The sequence below is a fragment of the Odocoileus virginianus genome, chromosome 22 (assembly GCF_023699985.2).
Source record: "Odocoileus virginianus isolate 20LAN1187 ecotype Illinois chromosome 22, Ovbor_1.2, whole genome shotgun sequence".
Classification (NCBI taxonomy): Eukaryota; Metazoa; Chordata; class Mammalia; order Artiodactyla; family Cervidae; genus Odocoileus; species Odocoileus virginianus.
In genome coordinates this window covers 11,923,574-11,944,246 of record NC_069695.1, presented here as the reverse complement: position 1 = coordinate 11,944,246, position 20,673 = coordinate 11,923,574, and the positions used below count along the sequence as shown (strand labels likewise).

Genomic DNA, 20,673 nt, shown 5'->3' with positions numbered 1-20,673 from the left:
AGAGTCAGAACCAGCTGGCTCAGAGAGCCTCCCCAGCAGCCTGACACATTGTCACGTCCAGGCTAAACACAAGCAGCAGCGGCAGACAGGCTGCCTCCAGCCCTCCTCCAAAGGGCATCCTGGTCAACAAACCCTCCCCGGTGCAGCGACCTAGGTGGGCAAATTATTCATCAACCGACTAGAGTTGAACAATGTCCTCATCTCCCCACCAAGTGACCCGTCCCAGCTGCGGTAAGTACTTTTCCAACCCGGAGCTCGGCATCTCCAAGACCCCCCTGGAAGTCCCCCACACCTTTCACAGCCTGCCTCAGCTAAACCCCCAACATTCCAGCTCCCAGGCAGAACTGGGGTGGAGAGGGGAGGTCAGACAGGAAATAAAGAGCCAGGTTCCCAGCCCCACTCCAGACGCACAGACTCCGAATCTGTAGCAGGGGGGCCGGTGCTGAACCGGCTTTCCTGGAAAATCTTATCATCAGACAATCTAAACACAAACCCTCCCTCGTTCCTGGACAGATGGGGAAACTTGAGCCCCAGGACAGTGACTTGGGGCCTCCCGGACCATCCCAGACCATGGAGCACTCTCACCATCCCCTCGGCCCCCTCTCATGGCCTGGATCTCCACCAGAGTTCCTAACACACACTTCTGAACCCTCCGCTGGCTCAGCCTTGCCTCCCCAGTTAAACTGCAAGGGTCTAGGGGCAGCGCCAGGCCACAGTCTTGAGTTCCCCGGCCCCTGCTCCCACCCCTTAGTACTATGCTCAGAGCTGGGCACAGGAAGCATCAATAACCAGTCCAGGAACGCTGACCCGTCCAGGCAGCCCGCACTCATCAGCAGCGTATGTGCTGAGATGAATCCACTGGATCACCAGATTGTCACCTTGAAACACCCTAGAAGATCGGTCCCAGGAGGGCTAGAGAACATACACACTCTGTGGGGAAGCAAACAGCCACTTGAAGAGCTGCTCAGAGAGGAGGCCAGGGCAACGGGGTGGGGGATACAGAGGATGAGGGTGCCGGGTCCGAGGGACAGGCCTCCCCTCCTTGTGGATTCTGCTCCGAGAAGCACAGCTGGGAAACGGGACACAGAGCTAACACTTTCTCACCTCTGCCTCTCCAGAGCCCTGACGCTGTCACACAGAAAAGGTGACAATGAAGCCGAGACAAAGAAGAGCTCCAAGGAGAAAACACGCCCGCTCAGCCTCTGGCTCACAGGGAATCCTCACAGATGCCCCCCGAGAACACGGGACACAGGACAGGCATTGCCCCCCTCCCCCACCCGCCATGGCACGGAGGTGACTGTCTGCTGAAATCTGAGCTGCCGGGGCTCCGGGGCAAGTCTGACTGGCACTCAAACGGTGCCCTCACCAACCCCGCCCTGGTCCTCCCCGCCTTCCTGCCTCGGTCAGAGAGGCCGGCAGTACAGACAGCCCCCAACATCTCCGTGGCCTGAGACAGCGGAAGTGTGTTTTACACTCCCGGGACAAGGGTGTCTATATTTCACCCTTTTCATTTTCATATTTGCCCAAATCACATGACACACAGTTTACATTGTTGTCACAGAGCATGACTGTTCTAGGCATAGAACCAGTTGCTGGGCCAGTCTGGCTAAACCTGGTCATGCTGTGGTAACAACAACCATCCACTGCAGATCAGGCTTATCACCACCACTCAGGGTTCCAGGCTGTGGCAGGAGCCATGCTCTCAAACGTGGCCGACCTTCCTGTCATGCAGGGCCTTGATCTGGTCATTAAATGCTCCAACTGGGAGGTGAAATCCAGCACACACTGTCCACACTCTACTGGCCAGAACTCATGACCCCATCCCACAACAAGGGGGACAGGACGGACAATCCAGGGCAGAGACAGAGAGCTGATGACCACCCACCCGCAAACACACACCCACGGCCCCCAGGGCTGGTGCCTGACAGTCTTACACCCGAGCTTCATGCCTTTCCCTCCCCTGCGAGAAGCCAAGCTTTCTCCTAGTCTTTGTCATTTTCACTCCAGGATAAAGGAAAGCTTTCCAAGCCAGTTTAGAAAGAGGAATCTCTGAAGATGATTGAAATGTGATTTTCAAAGAAAATGACAGGGAACAGACATTATTACAATATATAATATCACAATCTCACAGTATATAACAACACTCCTCTCTATAACATAACACACTTTTAGCTGTAACAGGCAGTTGAAATTAAAGGTTTTCTAGAGATGGCAACATGACGGGACACCAGACAGGACTGTGAGAGTGAGTCAGGCAGAATGTACAAAGGAAAATTTCAAGAATGAGTTTAACAACAGTTCAAGGATACAAAAGGAGGCCAGAGAAGGCCTGCCCTGCAAGTACGGCCCCTTGAAACCCATCAAAAGCTGATGGCGTCAGTTCTGCGAGGATGCTTTGTGACTCTAACCAACCGTCCTTTCCTTTTTTCCCCCCAAGAGAGAAGGGTGGGAGAGACCCCATGGGTGGTAGGAAACAGGAGCAAAAAAAAAAAATCTGTATTGAGGTGGGGGTGGGGGAGGGGCAGGGGAAGAGACCGCTGCCCTTCTGGAGGGGTCTCATCATCAGGGGATGCAGATGCGGAAAAAGAATCCAGAAACGCGCACAGAACACTGGAGTTGCTCCCTGGCTCAGAGCTGCAGTGCTCTGGCTGCTTCCACAGGTCCAGTCATACCATCCCAGGATGCGGGTACCTGGAATTGTTCAGAACGGGGCCTTTCTGGAGGAAGCTCCCAGCTGTCTGCAGAGAGCAGAACGTGGTGGAGAGTGGACAAGTCAAGACGACCCTCGAAAACTGTGAATCAATAAATCGATCCCAGGTGAGGATTGCCAAACATTGGAATACAGGAACAATACCCAAGCCATTCCTTGGGTAGTCCAAAGTCACTGTGGCTTGTCAAGATGCTTCCAGTTGTCCTTTGCATGTCAGTCAACTCAATTGTAATACAAACGTTTGTCGAGCGCCAGCTCTGCCCCAGACTCTGCAAATCTGAGAGCAAGAGCTCGAAAGAGAGCGTGCCAGGCACGGAGCCGTCTCTCGAGGAGCTCCCAGGTCTGAGGAGCAGACGCTGTGTGCTTAATGCAGAGTGAGGAGAGGCTGTGAGCAGCAAGGCCGAGCAGCGGGGGCTCAGAGCTCCAGGCGAGGCTGAGCCCGCAGGGGGAGGTAGCAGAGGATCAGGGGAGGCTCCTTGAGGGATCTGACAGTTAAGCTGGGATTTATAAGATGAACATTTCTCCAGCATGAGGTTTGGGGTAGTGGTAGGCCAGGAAGGTTTTACGGGGATATATTACGAAATATGGAAAATCCCAGAGCCATGACACACCAGGACAGATCTGAGGAATGAATGCAAACGTGAAAGGAAGAGTGGGAAGAGATATAGGCAAGGGCCACAGCACAAGGGGCTTCCCAGGTGGTGCTAATGGTAAAGAAGCGAAGTTGCTCAGTCATGTCCACCTCTTTGCAACCCCATGGACGGTAGCCTATGAGGTTCCTCCATCCATGGAGTTTCCCAGGCAAGAGTACTGGAGTGGGTTGCCGTTGCCTTCTCCAGGGGATCTTCCCGACCCAGGGGTTGAACCCGTGTCTCCAGCATTGCACACAGATGATTTTACCATTTGAGCCACCAGGGAAACTCCCCAGTGGTAAAGAACCCACCTGCCAATGCAGGAGTCGCCAGAGACTCGGGAAGGAGCCCCTGGAGGAGGGCATGGCAACCCACTCCAGGATTCTTGCCTGGAGAATCCCATGGACAGAGGAGCCTGACGGGCTACAGCCCACTGGGTTGCAGAGCCAGGCATGACTGAAGTAACTTAGCATAGCACAAAGGGCTTTGTAGCGAATTGACTCTAGAGCACAGAGGCAGCCAGGGCGGGAGGTCAGGACACCTTAAGAAGCTGGACCAATAACCCAGGTGAGAGACAGTCCAGGTGAGAGGAGAGCTGAACCAAGGCAGTAGTGGTGGGCACTGAGGGGAGTCTACAGGTATGAGAAATATTTCAGAAGTGGAATCCCTAAAATTAGGTGATCTTAAGGCAAAGTTGAGGGTGAGGGTGAGGGTGAAGGGAAGATGTGAGGGAGCTAGAGGAAGGAGAATGTGTCATAAAGGGCACATGTAAAGAGTTCACATAAAGGGTCACAAAGGGTCCCAAAGGGTCCACAGTGCATCTGCGGCAGAGACATCAGGTAGACAAGGATGGAGCGGCTGGCGGCCATGGGAAATGCGTGACCTCTGAGAGGAAAATGTAGGTCTCGCCATGACTTACATGTCCTAGAAACCTAGTTGTATGGCAAAGGGGAAGGGAAGAAGGGCCCCAAGGGTCGCAGGTGTGTTTTCTTTTTACCACAGGATGGAGGAACAGTTTTCTCCCCGAAGGGGAAGAAGCCAGTGGAGGGTGATGGAATTTGAAGACGGGAACTGGGGAGGGGAAGGGCTGGTAAATGGTGCCAGGAGTGGATGAGGTCTGGAATGCACATGGTGGGGTAAACCTGTGTGGGAGACCACAAATTTGGGACATCTGGTCTCCCCATGTCAGGCAGCCCTCCTAAGGAATGATGTCCAGAGACTCATAGGTGACAGAATACAGAACACAATGGCGTTCATGCCATATTTTCATTCCTATAGAGGTCTTAGTTTCTCAGAAAGTTTTCATGAATGATCTCACTCATCCTGCACAATGACTCTGTGAGATAGGCATGAATAGTCCCACGAGACACAAGAGGACGCCTCCTCAGACACACAGAGTAAGACAGTGATGGGGCCGGCGTTGGTAACCTGGCTTCCTGGCTCCGGTCTGCAGCTTACCCTGGTATCCCAGCAACTTCAGAGTCCCAGCTCTCAGATCCCACAGGGGATTCATGCTAACACACCCGCACAGTCTTTTGCTAAATATATAATTTCGATATACTCATTTAATTTTATCTAACCTTGCAAAAATACATCCAGAATCAGGCTTAAAACATATCAAGTTGTTGTCATTGTTTAGTCACTAAGTCATGTCTGACTCCTTGCAACCCCATGGACTGTAGCCCGCCAGGCTCCTCTGTCCATGGGATTTCCCAGGCAAGAATACTGGAGTGGGCTGCCATTTCTTCCTCCAAAACATATCACAGCATCTACTAAACATGATTTTCAAAAAATTTTTACTAGGAACATTGAGATTCTGATGAACCCTCTCTCCTCTCTTGTGCCTTCATTCATGCCCTGCGCTGCATCATGTGGAAAGCAGGTCTCAAAGCAGGGGCACGCTGGGATTCGGGGGAAGCCCTTAAGAAATACTAAGCCCAGGATGCATCTGGGATCATGGAATCAGAACCTCTTTGGGGGTGGGGGGTGGGAGGGGGCGGCAATCAGAAGCATCCAAGGGATTCAGCTGCCCAGGGAGGACTCAGAATCCTCATGTGGAAGAAAAGACAGCCCCAGATGGTTTATGCGAGGTGCCTGGGACAGAAAGCTGAAGCTAGAGAGATTCAAAGTCTGGACACAGGCCCATCAGACAATATGTCAGGAGGAGAGACATAGAGAGAAACTGTCTCCAACCATGTAATTCCAGCTCTACCTGCCATGAAAGTTTTGCCCCTGATGGGCATGCTCCCATTTGCCTTTTCGAAGCTGTCCCACAAGAAAGGCAGGTTTGGGTATTTCCTCCCCTTTTACAGGTGAGATAACTGAGGCTTGAAGATGTGAAATGCCTGCCTGGGGTTGTCATCTTTATGGAACAAAAACAACCCAACTGGAGCACCAGACCCCACTGCCCAAGAGGAACCTCTGAGACAGAGAGCTGACACTGGTCCCTCCCCATTGCCAAGGTCTTCCCTTATAGGGGTCCTTCTCATATTCCTAAGGGAGACCCTTGCTAGTGAGCCCATCTCTCCCTGGAGTCACAGGGTATTCCTTGATGGGCACCCAACTCTCTCTAACAGTCCTGCAACACACACTGTTTCATGGCCCCAAGTGGAAGTCTTGTCACCTGCATCACCGAGTTCCCTTACATCTCTAACTAAAATAAGAGGCTTGGGTAAGTTCTCAAGTAACTCTGCCCACCACCCCCAAATGGCTCTAAGAAAGGTACAGACAGCCCTCTGCCTCCTGCTCCGAATCAGAGCCCTTTCTCATCTCTCATAAGACGGAGCTCTGACAACCCCCAAGTATTCACAATGACATCACCTCACCCAGCATCCGGAAGGGTGCAGCGCCCACCCAATGGCCTGCTGTCTGGCTGGGAAGCTACAATGTGCACACAGGAAACAGGAAAACCAAGAGTTCAGCTGGTTGAAACCAACCTTCGGGGCGTTCCAGCTCTTGGGCAAGTCATCGAGTCTCTCTTAACCTCAGTCTGCCCTGGTGGCCCAGGGGTGAAGAATCCACCTGCAGTGCAAGAATTTTCCATCCTTGGGTCAGGACGATCCCCTGGAGGAGGTCATGGCAACCCAGGCCAGTATTCTTGCCTGGAAAATCCCAAGGACAGAGGAGACTGGCGGGCTGCAGTCCATGGGGCTGCAAAGAGTCGGTCATAACTGAGTGGCTAAACAGCAACTCATCAAAATAATGGAGACACTAAAACTAATACTACCTTAGAGGGCAGTGTGGGGTCAAATGAATTAATCCATAACAGTGCCCAGAAGGTGCACTAAATAAAAGATGTTTGGGCTCCAAAATGCTGCTTGTTATTGCTATTGTGTTTTTCATGTTTATTTGATGCTTACCAGAGGGAAGGACCATGCAGCCTAGAGTAGTCAGGAGACAATTTCTACCTGAGACTGGGCTTTTAAACATCGATGCAGTTGAGAAGGGAGAGCGCCATGCAAGAGGAGGACAGAAAATGAGATGCTCAGAGTTGGAATAGGGGCATCACTGACTGTCAGGGAGCCATGAAGTGTGAGGTCTAGGCCTGACTCCCCTAGAATTCCTGCCACTGCTGCAAGACAGACCACATTATTAAAGAAAATACCCCACAGGAACCGAAACCAAACAACTGCAGGCAACAGGAGTTCAGGAAACCTTTGGCTCTATCTCCAAGGCAATTGAAAAGAGCTCAAAACAGATTAAAATATGAGATGAATTTTGAAGCCCAGGAATGAGAGAAAATGAATCCTGTGACTGAGAAGCCAATGTGATTATTTCATTATTTGGTTAGAAAGTTAAAATGTGCAGGAAATGTCAGATGCTTTCTCAAAATGGAGGGAGGTTAGGGAGAGTGTGGCGTGGGGGTGGGGGGCATATTCTTTTTAATACTAAAAAGTAGCTTTACCTCAACTTGGCTGAAGTCAGAATAATCCTTTTAGGAGGGCAACTGGCCCTTCTGCCAGTCTGTGTAAGGTCTTTTTAAGATACACATCCTGCCTTTTAAAAGAACTCCCCCCTCCAATAAAATGAATCAAATCCCATGAGCCCCCAGGTGAAGGGCACCTCACCCCACCCTTCAAGGCACTGATGATGGCTTAACCCCCAACCGAAGCTGGTAGAAAGCCCAGTCACCAGCAGCTTCTCCCTGCAGTCTCTCCCCAACTTTCCTGCCCAGATTCATTCCTCTCCTCCTAGACAATTGCCATTCTTAGGTCTGTTTACTGTCTAGTCCACCCTGTGTCCCTATGCCCCATCTCCATGTCCATCATTCACTCAGTTATAAAAGTTTCTTAGGTACCAACTTGCAGGCTGTGCTGGATGTTGAGGACACAATGGCATGGGAGGCCAGGTCCCTTCCTGCAGAGAGTCACCCATCTATTAAAGAAGACAGCTGAGCAGTGGGCAGCAGAGAGGGCTGGGGAAGCCAGAGAGAAGGGCCGATTAATCCTGCCTGCAGGGCAGGGGTCAGGCAAACCCTCAAAGGAGGCACCATCTGGGCCTGACCTTTGAGTTGGCTTTGATTATGCAGAGAAGATAAAGGGAGTTCCAGCTGGGGGAAGAGAAGAAAGCAAAGGCCGATGGCCAGGAAATGTGACCCTAACCCAGGGGAGAGTGAAGAGGCAAGTTTGGCTTGTGTGAACAGGCCACGTGAGAGGCGAGAGAGAAAGCTAAGGAAGTAAACTGAGGCCCGAGGGATGGGCCTTTGCATTTTAATATTTTACATGAGGACTTCCCTGGTGGCTCAGATGGTAAAGCGTCTGCCTACAATGCGGGAGACCCGGGTTCAGTCCCTGGGTCGGGAAGATCCCCTGAAGAAGGAAATGGCAACCCACTCCAGTATTCTTGCCTGGGAAATTCCATGGACGGAGGAGCCTGGTGGGCTACAGTCCATGGGGTCGCAAAGAGTCGGACACAACTGAGTGACTTCACTTTTCTTTCAACACATTAAATGGTTTGAATTCAAAAGGTATAAAAGGATGTACAGTGAAAAGTCACTTTCCCATCCCTGCCCCCAGTTATCCTATTCCCCGTCTCAAAGGCAACCAATGTTAGCAGTACCCTCACAGAGATATTTTATGCATACACAAGAAAATAGATACCTCTTTTGCCTTTTATGCACAAATAGTAGCACTATACATATAAAAAATACCTTTCTACCTTTTCCATTTAATTTTATATATTGTAAACCAGTAGTTCTCAAAATGGACTGTGTATCATAATGACCCACTGGCTTGCTAAAACACAGATTGCAGGGCCTCACTTCAGGGTCTCTCATTCAGTCTGTCCAGGGTGGGACCTGAGGTCATACATTTCCATCAAGCTCCCAGGTGACACTGCTGGTCAAGGAACCATACTCTGAGCATCACTGGTATAGATCACACTACCTGAATTTATAAAGGGCTGCCTCCTTCACCTTGTGGCTGTGTAGTATTCCATTGATTGGATGTACAGTGAAGTATTCACCCAGCCCCTCCCATTTGGATTGTTTCCAATCTTTTGTTATTTCCAACCATTCCACAGTGATTACATTTGTGTGTTCATTCCTGCACTCATGTGGGGGTAGAGATCTGGGATACAGTCTGGGTCAAAGGTTTTGCACACTGGCCATTTTGATAGATAACTGCCAGATAGTCCTTGGAGAGAAACTTAAATGCTAATATAAGAAAATCTGAATTTTAACTAATGCAGACATTTAAGCAGAAGACTAGTAAGGTCGGGGATGTGCTTTAGGAAAATTAAACTGGCTCCACAGTGAAGTGTGGATTAGAGTAGAAAACTACCCACGTGGAGGACAGATTCCAAGGGCATCCCACAAGACCTGCCTGCAGATGATCATACCTTTGAGTGTGGGTTGGACCCACAACTGACTTCTAACCAGTGCAATCTGGCAAAGATGATGGGATGTCACTTTGGTGATCACAATACATTATTTTGCTCCATTTTGATAGTAGCTGGACACTAGAGACACTCTTTCTCCCTTTCTAGCTTTGTGAAGCAAGCATCCATGAATCCCACAGCTACAACAACCACATGAAAAAGGAAATGGATTCTTCCCCCACTGAGTCTCCTGATTAGAACCCAGTCCTGGGGGACACCTTGATTGCAGTTTCATGAGAGCCCTTAAGGCCAGGGCTTAGCTCAGATGTGTCAGGATTTATGGTTCATAGAAATAATAAGCCTATGAGATAATAAATGTGTGCTGTTTCAAGCAACTAACTTCGCACTGATTTGTTTGGTAGCAAAAGATAACTAAAACAAACATTTAGGCAGGTTCTCAAAAAATAGGCTATAATGGTGAAGGCCTGAAGTGAACAGATGTCCAGGGTAGAAGAGGGGAATAGGGATGAGGGGTGGATGTAGCAGATATTTAAGAAAGGAGCAGGACAAGTGATTCACAAGAGGAGCAGACAGAGGCGAACTCCTATCATCATGGGGCAAAATGGTTGGAAAATGACCCTGAAACAGGCTCAGCCCATTTTCATGAGGTCAAATCACACAGCAGTCCAAGGTGGGGAGAATCAGACATGCTTGTTCCTTAACCCTCTTCAGAAATGTTTCTCTCCTTGCAGAGGGCTCCAAGAGGACCTCAGCACAGACACCCCAGACCACCAGCCATCATTGGTAATTTGCTGACAAAGCAGATAAGCATCTACACAGAGAAGACCTGCAGAAAATCAAGGTGGCATTTCAAACCCCTGGGGACATGATAGACTTTTCAAATAATTGTGTTGAGACAATTCAGGAATGATTTGGAGGGGGGGGATGGATCCCATAGATCAAGGACATAAAAGATGAAACTATGAAAAGAGTTGAAGAAAAGTATGGAAGAGTATCTGTAATAATCTTGAACTAGGAAGAACTTTAAAAACATGACCCAAATCCAAATGCCATTTTTTTAAATGCTAAAAATAAAATGCTATACCTGAGTTCAAACTTTTTAAAATATCTAATACCACAAAATACAATAAAGTCAAAAGAAAATGGAAAAAATAAGAACAAAATATTGGCAACATAGCTGACAGGCATAGGGCTAATTTCCTTGCTACATAAATAATGTGCATGTGCAAACATGTACAAGTCTCTAAGAAGCAACCCAGTAGAGAAATGTACAATAAAGAAGAAATTAAATCGTCTGTCCACAAAGCAGGGAACACGAATGCATTTTATACATCTGAAATGATGCACATCCTCACAAATGGCAGGAAATGCAAATTAAAACTACAATGCAATCCAGTTTTTCATATATTAGGTTGGCAAATACGCTTAAATATACATAGAGCTACAGAATCAGAGTGTATAAAACTGCTCTCATTCATGGTTAATGGAGTTTAAATTGGTGTCACTACCAAGTATAGACGGAGAAACACACAGTCTCTCTTGAAAAGGATGTCCAAGCACTGGTAACAGTGACAGTCTGCGGTAGAAGACTCATGTGGCCACTCCAAGAGACAGGAATTGAAAGGGGAATCTTCATGCATCCATTTTGTACTGTTTAAAACTTTCCCAAACACATAATACCACATTCTCAATAACCCTAAAAAGTAATAAAGGAAAGGAAGTAGAGAGGATTTCCATTTCTGGGAAGACAGAATAAACACAGTTTACCCTATACATCCCCCTAAGTACAACTAAAAATCCTGAATTTCATACATAAAACAAACGCAACGTGAAACTGAAAGGTAAAGAAGAGCAACTGGCTGGGGACCTTGGAACCTGGGGGCCTCAGGAAGACAAGACGGTAAGGCTGCTGGATGGTGGGTTTTCTTTTGGCCTCATTTAGCCCAGATTTAGAGCTGAAGATGCCAGCAACTAGGAAATATCAATGGGCATAGATGAAAAAATTTCCACAAAAGCGTGCTCTTTCTAGCCAAAGGGCTAGGAAAGGGGCAGCTGAGAAAGACAAACTGGTATACAGTAATTGCTTTAATCCAGCCAAACACTGCAGAAAAAATTGTGGTCCCACTCCCACCCAGCAGTAATGACACACCCCAACCCCTCCTTGTTGGAGTAGTGTCAGAGGAGGTTTACTGGAAAGTCAAGACCTTTTACTACTGCTCAGCATAAAAGACCACTCTCAACCCCTGTGGTGTCACTGGAGGTCACAAGGGGACCAGTAACTAGGCATTCCAACCCCTCCAATCCAGAAAGGAATTTGTGGAGGTCAAGTGGACTTCAACTTCCACCTGGCAGTAATAAGGCCGTGCTCCCAAACTCCCCTCTGGAGCATGTTTTTTAAAAAAATAGCCAGAGTGAAAGGCTTAAGTAGGATCTAAGGTCTCAAAATATATTACCCAAAATTTCCACGTTTCAATTTTTAAAATCACTTATCATAAAGAACCAGGAAAATCTTAAACTGAATAAAATACATTCAGTAGATGCCAACTCCAAAATGACAGACATGTAAGAATTATCTGGCAAAGATATTAAAGAAGCCATTATAAAAAATGTCCCAGAGACTTCCCTGGAAGTCAGTGGTTAAGACTCCAAGCTTCCAATGCAGGGGCCACAGGTTTCATCCCTGGTTAGGGAACTAAGAACCCACATGCCATGTGGCATGACCAAAAAAAAAAGTTTCAACAAGCAACTATGAACACGTTTGAAACCAATGCAAAAGCCTAACAAGGAAATATAAGATATAAAGAAGAACCAAAGAAAACTTTAGAACTGAAAAATACATTAACTGAAATGCCAAATTCAATTAATGGATTCAGTAGCAGAATGGAGAGAACAGAGGAAAGAATCAATGAACTGCAATACAGAGCAAAAAAAATTACCCAAACTGATAAACAGAAAACAGACTGAAAAAGCAAACAAACAAAGCCTCAGGCATCTATAGTAAAACAACAAAAAGACTAACATTCTTATAACTGAAGTCCAAAAGGAGAAAAAGGGTGGGCTGAAAAAGTGCCCGATAATAAAAATCCCTCAAATTTAGAGAAAGTCAGAAATTCAAGAAGATGAAACAATTTTTAAATGAAATAATCTGAAATAAATCCACATCAAGACACATCACAGTCAAACTTCTAAAAACAAAGACACAGAAAAAAATCTTGAAAACTGCACTAGAGAAATTACTCCTACCAATATGAGGAAACAATTAGAATGATGGCAGATTTCTCGCCAGAAACCACAAAGACCCAAATAAGCAGAACACATCTTTCAAGTGTAAAAAGAACTATCAACCCAGAATCCTATATCCAATGAAAATATCCTTTAGGGATGAAGGGGAAATAAATTTATTCTGAGATGAAAGAAAACTAAGATAATTTGTTGCCAATGGACCTATCCCCTAAAAGAGTGGCTAAAGGAAGTTCTTTAGGAAAAAAAAAGAAAAAAAGAAATGATTGAAGAAATATTTGAATATCGTGAAAGAAGAACATAAGCAAAAGTGTAGGTAAATACAAAACTGATTTATTCCTCCTCTTAAATTTCTAAGTGATATTTGATGGTTGAAGCAAAAATTATAACACTGATGTGGTTTTAAATATATGTAGAGGAAATATTTCAGACTATCACCTTATAATAAGGAGAAGGTTAAAAAGACATAAAGGAAGGTAAAGTTTCTATATTTTGCTCAAACTGGTAAAATGACGACACCAGAATGATGTGTTAAGTCATGTACACATAATGTACATATCACTAAAAAGACTACACAAACAATATAAACTGAAAAATATTATAGGTAAGTCAAACTGGAATGTTTAAAAATGCTTAGGTAGCACATGAAAGAGCAGGGTAAAGAAAATAAAAATGAAAGAACAAACAAAAAATATAAAATTGCATAAAATATCAATAATTACATTAAATGTGAATAAAGATACCAGTTTAAAAGCATGAATCACTATTCTGTCAATAAGACATTCACTTTGAGTAAAGTGATATAGGTAGGTAGGTATAAAATAAAAGGAAGCAAATGTATATATCACATAGACATTAATCAAAAGAAAGAAAAATGGTTATATCAATAGGAGATAAATTAGACTTCAGGGGGAAAAATTACCAGAGACAGAGAGGAGTATTTTTAACTTTATTTTTATTATTGACACTATTACAGATAGAATGATCACAATCATATTAACAAAAATATGGAACACTTCACAAATTTGTGTGTCATCCTTGTTCAGGGGCATGCTCATCTTCTCTGTATTGTTCCAATTTTAGCATACGTGCTGCTGAAGTGAGTACAGAGAGGAATATAATATAATGATAAAAGGTTAATCCACCAAGAAGACATAGCAATCCTAAAATCACATGCATCAAACAACAGAGATACAAAATATGTGAAGCCAAACCTGATAGAACTGAAAAGAATAAAAACATAAATCCACACTTACATTTTCAGATTTCAACATTCCTCTCTCAAAAATTAATAAAATAACTAGGCAATCAGCAAGGATACAGAACAACTCAAAAACATCATCAGCCAACAAAATCTAATCAACATTTCCAGAATACTCTACCCAGTAATAGCAGAATGTACATTTTCCTCAAGTGCTCAAAGAACATATGCCAAGATAGACTATATCCTAGGCCATAAAACAAATCTAAATAGGTTCAAAAGAACTGAATTTTCATACAGAATTCATTTTCTATTTCATATAGAGTGTGTTCTCTGACCTCAAGGGAATCAAACTAGAAATCACAACAGCAAGATAACAGGAAAACCTCTAAACACTTGGAAACAAATCAGTGCACTTCTAAATAATCTGTGAGTCAAAGAGGACTCCAGATGTCCTTGAAATGGGTGAATTATTAAGCTAATTGTGGTTCATCCATACCATGGATCACTACTCAGTAATAAGAAGGAACAAACTACTGGTAAATGTACCAGCTTGGATGAATCTCCAGGGAATTACACTGAGTGAAAAAAGTCAGTCTCAGAGAGTGGCACTTACACTATATTATTAAATTTACATAACATTCTTGAAATGATAAAATTATGGAAATGAAGAACAGTTTATTAGTTTTCAGAGGTTAAGTAGAGAATCAGGTAGAGAAGGGAAGTGGACGTGGCTATGAAAGGGGAACAGGAGAGACCCATGTGGTGACGGAAATATTCTGCTTCTTGATTGTATCAATATCCTAATTGTGATTCTGTATTATAATTTTATAAGATATTGCCAATGGAGGAAACTAGGCTGAGATACAAGGGATTCCTCTGTATTATTTTTTATAACTATATGCTGCTGCAGCTGCTAAGTCGCTTCAGTCGTGTCCGACTCTGTGCGACCCCATAGATGGCAGCCCACCAGGCTCCCCCGTCCCTGGGATTCTCCAGGCAAGAACACTGGAGTGGGTTGCCATCTCCTTCTCCAGGACATGAAAGTGAAAAGTGAAAGTGAAGTTACTCAGTCCTGTCCGACTCTTAGCGACCTCATGAACTGCAGCCTACCAGGCTCCTCCATCCATGGGATTTTCCAGGCAACAGTACTGGAGTGGGGTGCCATTGCCTTCTTTATTATAACTGCATATGAATCTCTAATTATCTCAAAATAAAAAGCTTAATTACAAAAGACTAGAGAATCCCTCCCAGAAGATGTGTTATCAAGGCAAGAATGCCAATATATACACATTCTCCTTTTCTCCCTCTCTCCCCCTCTCTCTCAGACAAACACACACAGACACCCCATCTATTAGGTGCCTCCAGCTATCATCATCTACATTTGCACTGACTTTCTGCCTCTCTTTGGACCAGACTCATCCAGTCATTTGTGAGGTCAGAGAAAACACCTCTGAAGCCTTTCCTTTGACTCCTGAAGCTCTTCCCCAGCTTGGCCTAGGAGCAAACATTGAATTTGTAAAATGAACCAAGAACCCACGAAGCAGATAAAGGTTGGCAGGTAGCCAAGCTGCATTTTAGGGAGGTCATGAGCCCCGGAAATTAAACATAAAAGAGGACATATGTATGGTAAATGGTTCTGTGCACACTATAGGCTTTTCTGCAGAAATGGTCGTGGCTCTCACCCACTCCTCAAAGAGGTTCATTCCCCAGAGAGACAAGAGAAGGCAGAGGCCTACACATGAGACCCACACCACCATTTTCTGCAGCCTCAGGAACAACCAGTGAGCTCTCCCAAGCCCAGACCACCTTCTAGAATCTCCCAAGAAGCCTCCTGGTATCCCTTCTCAGCCCTTGGGATATTCAGCTTCCATCCTGTAGAACTGGAAATGTCAGAGCTTGAAAATCTTTCACTTAAAATTTCCATGCCCACCCAACAGAAGAAACTGAAGCCCAGAAATACAGGATGACTTTGCAAGATCATCCAGAAAGTTAGCTGCCTAGTTCAAACCTTAACTCAGGTCTCCTCCTTGCTACCAGCTTTGGGACATCTGTTCCTTAGGTTGGCACGAGAGCCTGACATCCGACAGGGCAACCAGGAAAGCAAAGGCAAGGCAGAAGGCCTACTGTCATCACGGTATCACCAGTGAAAGACAGCAGTGGGGACACACCCAGGCACTGGGTTTAAAATGAGCACAGATATGCAGACGTTAACAGCAAACGCTTCCTCTGAAAACACCTAGCAGTCCTTCCAAAGTGGCAGTGTGCACTACACCTCAGAGGTACAAATAGGTGGCATTGAAGCTCAGGAACCCTAGAGAAATGCCATCACATTGGAAAACAGGCCATTCAAGGCCACTCTTTCCCAAGGATGTTTCCATCCAACTCCCTTCTTTCTCCAAGCCCCTTCCCGCCCACCCATGGCTCCATTCACCACGTGCTCACTCACCCCACAAATAATAAGTAAGGAGTTCCAGAGAGTTGTGAATGAAGGGTGAGGAGGCAGGAACTCTGAAGACGCAAATAACATCCCCGGCCCAGTCAGGCCCAATGCGAGCCCTGCAGCCCTATCTGTGCCTACCCCTTGCATCCATCAACAGGCCCATCGCTGACCTCCCATCACCCCCAAGCTATCTGCCTCCCTCGTGGCTGTCTACACTCATCTTTCTTCCCAGCTGAAGGCTCAGCTGGCTGCAGTCTGCAGAGATTTGGGAGCAGGGAGAGTCTTGTCACCAGACAATTGGAAGAGCCTCCTGCACTGTTTCCAAGCTTGCAGCCCTTTAATCTGCAGCCACAGTGAACCTCCCAAATCACACCTCAGACCATAGCACTCTCCTGGCATGCCTGTGCCTCCCAGCATTTCCCAGACTCCTTTGCAGTTAGGCTGGAGCCATGTGCCTGGTTCTGGCCAAACTGAACAGGGTAAGAGTGGAACTCTACATGTCACTTCCAGGCTGGGGGTGCTAGGAGTCAGCATGCTTTCTCTACCCTTCTCTTTTCTCCCACTGTGACTCTGAAGGTCTCAGCAGACATCACTGGAGTAGAATCACACCTTTAAGGGTGAGCCACTAACATGTAGGGGTTGCTTATTGGACAATTAGCATTGATTGACTAACAAACTTTCCAATGGGGAGCCACTGTCCTCGGGATACAAGTCCAAACTCATTAGCGTAGCCGTGCTCAGTGCTTTTTATGGTCTGGCCCAGACCCCATATCTGGACTGTCTCTGAGCCCTCCCCTAAACACACTCTTACAGTAACTGTGTCTCAACCATATCTGCAGGTTCTGGAAGAGCTATGCCCCTTCCCCCCAAGATGTCCCCTCTAACAGGAACACCCTTACCTCTCTCCACTCCCACCCCTCCATCTGCTTAGCAAACTCCTCCTCACTCTTCAACTCCCAGCTCAAGCAGCCCCCAACTCCAGCTTTCCATGGAAGAGCTGGGGGCCGCTTCTTCCTCACCAGAGGCACCCCTTCTCCAGCTCCCAGAGTCCCTTGCTTGCCCTGTATCTCAGCTTTTGTGTTTGACTTTGGGCGCTGCCCACTGGGCTGTGAACTCCACAGTGACAAGGGGAGTGTTCTCCCCATCTTTGTTTTCCTAGAGCCTTCCTCAGCATCCATTCCTTCAGAAGACGGTTAATGAGCACACAAACAGAGCCTATGTGCAACTTCCTGGGGAAGATCACCTCTCCTTGAGAGAGAGACTCAAACAAGTTGTAGGAGCTCTTCACGAAAAGAAGAGGCTTGGAGTGAGGAATAAAATGACCCATAATTACCCTGGGCTCTAGAAAGAGCTCTAACAGGCCAGGTCTGGCTGGCTCTGTCCTCCATTGCCTCAATGTCCCTGGCCAAGACAGTCAGTCCCTCTCTGTCATCTCGGGTCTCTCGCAGCACCAGGTTACGTGGTTCTGAGCATGGCGAAGCCATTTCGGCCATCCTACGTGCTCTTCCTGTAGTCCTTCTTTCCCAGAAGCCTCCACTCAGATCACCTGGTCCATTTCCCCTGACCCCTTACCCATTTAACTAGAACCTAGTAAGTCGTCCACCAGCAAGGTATGAAGCATTACACTTCCTTGGGCATTCTACTTTAATATGAGGCCACGGGACACTCAGTGGAATGGTGCTTACCGAGGAATTTCAGGCACAAGAAAGTCAGTGGGACAGACATCCAGCCAGTGGTGAGGAATGCTCTGGAGACATGCCTCCCCTGCCCCTCCACTAACCCACCCATGACGACGCCCATGACAACGCCCAGGCGAGAGTTGGGTGCTGGCCTGAAAGAGAGTTAATGTCGGTGGAATATCCTGAGGGCGGGACCCGAGCTCCTCACTCCTCATTCCACGGTCTCTTTTATCTGGTATTTCTGGGCAAGACAATGAGCAGACAGACTGGAAAGTTACAGACAGGCCAGCTTTGCCGATCCCTGCCAAAAATGCAGCGAAGGAAGCTGGAGGGAGGCTCAAGCCTCTTTAATTTCCTCTTCTGTTTGGCTTCGCCTGTGCTCCCCCTCCCACCCCACTCGGAGTCTTCTCTGCCCTGGGCTCTAACTCAGGAGGAGCCTGGCTTCCCATCCCAGATGTGGGAAACCCCTCCCTCGCCCCAGACCCTTTGACTGGTGTGCTGGTCACACTGGTAAGGCTCTGGCCTCCCCTGAACAACGACCCTTAAAAGCAGGAGGTCAACTAGGAAGTCAAATTTCCAGGCCGAGCTGGGTGAGAAAGGCTGGGGGTAGGGGGATGGTCTCTCTTTCTGTTGCTCCAGACTAGAGTCAGGACCCAGCCAGAAATGAAGCTGGGAAGGGACTAAGTAGGAAGCACTCTCAAGAGGGGAGCATCCTCAGAATGCCAACGGGACCACTTAGAGTGCCTCACCCCTACCCAACAGGATCTCCACCACCTACATGTGAGCACGTGTATCCACAAAACAAGTGTTAATTGCAGAAGACAAACAACAGAAAGATCAGGACTGAAATCCTGTCTCCATCCTCTACCGACTTCTTCCTCTACAACCTGGGGACAGTTTTCAGGATTGCAATGAGCATAGCACTCCTGCTATGAGACTTGCACAGACAGAGCCCTCCATAAATGTTAATTCCTCCCCAGATCCTGGCAACCAATTGTCATTGAAAATGACAGCTCTGCCATCAACTAGCTTAGTGACCCCAGGCAAGTCCCTCACCATCTGGGGCTTTCTTAAACTTTCCTAATCTTGAAGAGCAAGGTTTCTCTGACTGAAGTGTGCATCAGAATCACCTGGAGGGCAGGTAAAACACAGGTGACTGAGGCCCAACCCCAGAGTTTCTGATTCTGCACTTCTGGGCTGGGACTGGACGCTTGGCATATCTAACAAGTTCCCCAGTGATGTTGATGTTGCTGGTCTGGGAAGCACACTTTGAGAAGCTCTGAAGCCGAAGCAGTCTAAAATCTCTAGTTCTAGCAGTTTAATGAGTACATTAAACTAATCCACGTTAAGTGATGGCTACTGGTTCAATATGTTCTTAAGGCTCCTTGTGTTTTAAACAGGATGATGTCTTGACCCAAAGAAATCATCGTTTATTACCCTACTTCTAAGCTGAGTATCAAAAGAGTCCTTGAGTCTATGGCTAGGACAGTGATGTGGAGGGAATCATTGTGGAGAGGCTTCCAGGCCTCTCCTGTCTCACTCTGCAGGTGTGACCGAAAAGGCGTTTCATTTGCGAAACTCTGGGGTCCCAAGTGACTCAGCTGCACTTGGCTAATCACCATTTAGGGGCATGACATCTGAGGCCGAGGAAAGGCCCCTGGTTGCCTGAAATCAGCCCAAGGCCAGGCGCCATTGCTAGAAGCAGGGCTGTCAGTCAGCCGTGACATTCTGGGTGCCCCCCACCAACCTCTGTCAGAGTCGGGGGGAGCAGCCCCGGCCTGGGGAGGCCGGCAGAGCCCAGGGCCTGCAGCCCCAGAGGCTGCCACTCTGCACCTCTGCCGTGTGGGGCGTAGAACCCCTCTCAGCTTCACTCCCGGCCTTGTGTCACTCTAAGACCTGTCCAGCAAGGGGGCCGGGCTCTGTAAATGTTGCTGTCGTTCTGCTAATGCTCTGGGCCTGCCTCAGGGAAGAGAACTGCCCTGCGCGTCAATTACAGGTTAATGACACCTCCTCCCTGACTGTGCACCAGCCCCCCACCCAGCACACCTCTGCCTCTAGTGCACAGGAATGGTGAAAAGGGAAGGTTCGTTATGGAGTGACGCCTCCCAGCCCCACTGTGTTCTCAATATTTCCATTCGCAAACTCAGGCACATGGCTAAAGTCTCCAGGAAAAAGGTCAGGGCTGAGAAAAAGAAAGAATGAATCCAAGGCCTGAAAGAGGGCTGAGATGAAGCCCTCAGACACCCAGCCTGAGCTCCCACCCCAGCCCTGCATGCAGGTCACAGGGGATGGGGGATGCCTCCAGCCAAGCCCACCCCCAGAGCATCACCCCACTAATCACCTGGTTTCACTTTTGTCCATGCACCAAACATTTGGTAAGTCTTTTGGTGTCTGAGTAGTGGATAGGTGATGGCACTCTAAAGACAAACAAGAGGTGCCCCCTCCCACTCCCTCCAAAGCTCCTGGCCCCAAAGGGCGAAGCAGATATACACATTATCATCAGAAAATGCAGTGAGAGCAATGAATGCAAAGTCTATGTGAGCTCAGGAAAAGAGACGGCCAAGTTTTCTTGGGGGTGGGGGTGGAAGGAAGAACACAATAAAGCAGGGCGTGGAGGGTGACATCTGAACTCACCCGAAAGGATGACTAGGAGAAACCACGTCTGGACAGGGATAATATTAAAATCTGTAACAAATGCTATGGCCTAATCCCGGCCAAATCAGAGCAGATGCTGGGCTTGAATGTCAGCCTTACCAGGTAAATATGGTGAGTTACAGATATGCATCTATGACTTCTGCTTCCTCCCCAAACCCTACGGAATCATCTTTTTTTTTTTTTAAGTTAGTATAAACAGACAAAGATGGGAAGAACCAAAGAGGAGAAAAAAGTAACAGAATTGGGTTTGTTTTTTTTAGATGTTAAACATATTT

At 47.1% G+C, this 20,673-nt stretch overlaps 1 protein-coding gene and 1 non-coding gene across 4 annotated transcripts in view; both read right to left on the bottom strand.

The window, feature by feature from the left end:
• ZBTB7C (zinc finger and BTB domain containing 7C) overlaps positions 1-20,673 on the bottom strand; it is a 379,298-nt gene that overhangs the window by 322,801 nt on the left and 35,824 nt on the right. The gene's annotated exons all lie outside the window — the stretch shown is intronic.
• Positions 13,422-13,527, bottom strand: LOC139030486 (U6 spliceosomal RNA). Its single transcript, XR_011482851.1, has one exon. It is a non-coding gene; the product is annotated as a U6 spliceosomal RNA (small nuclear RNA).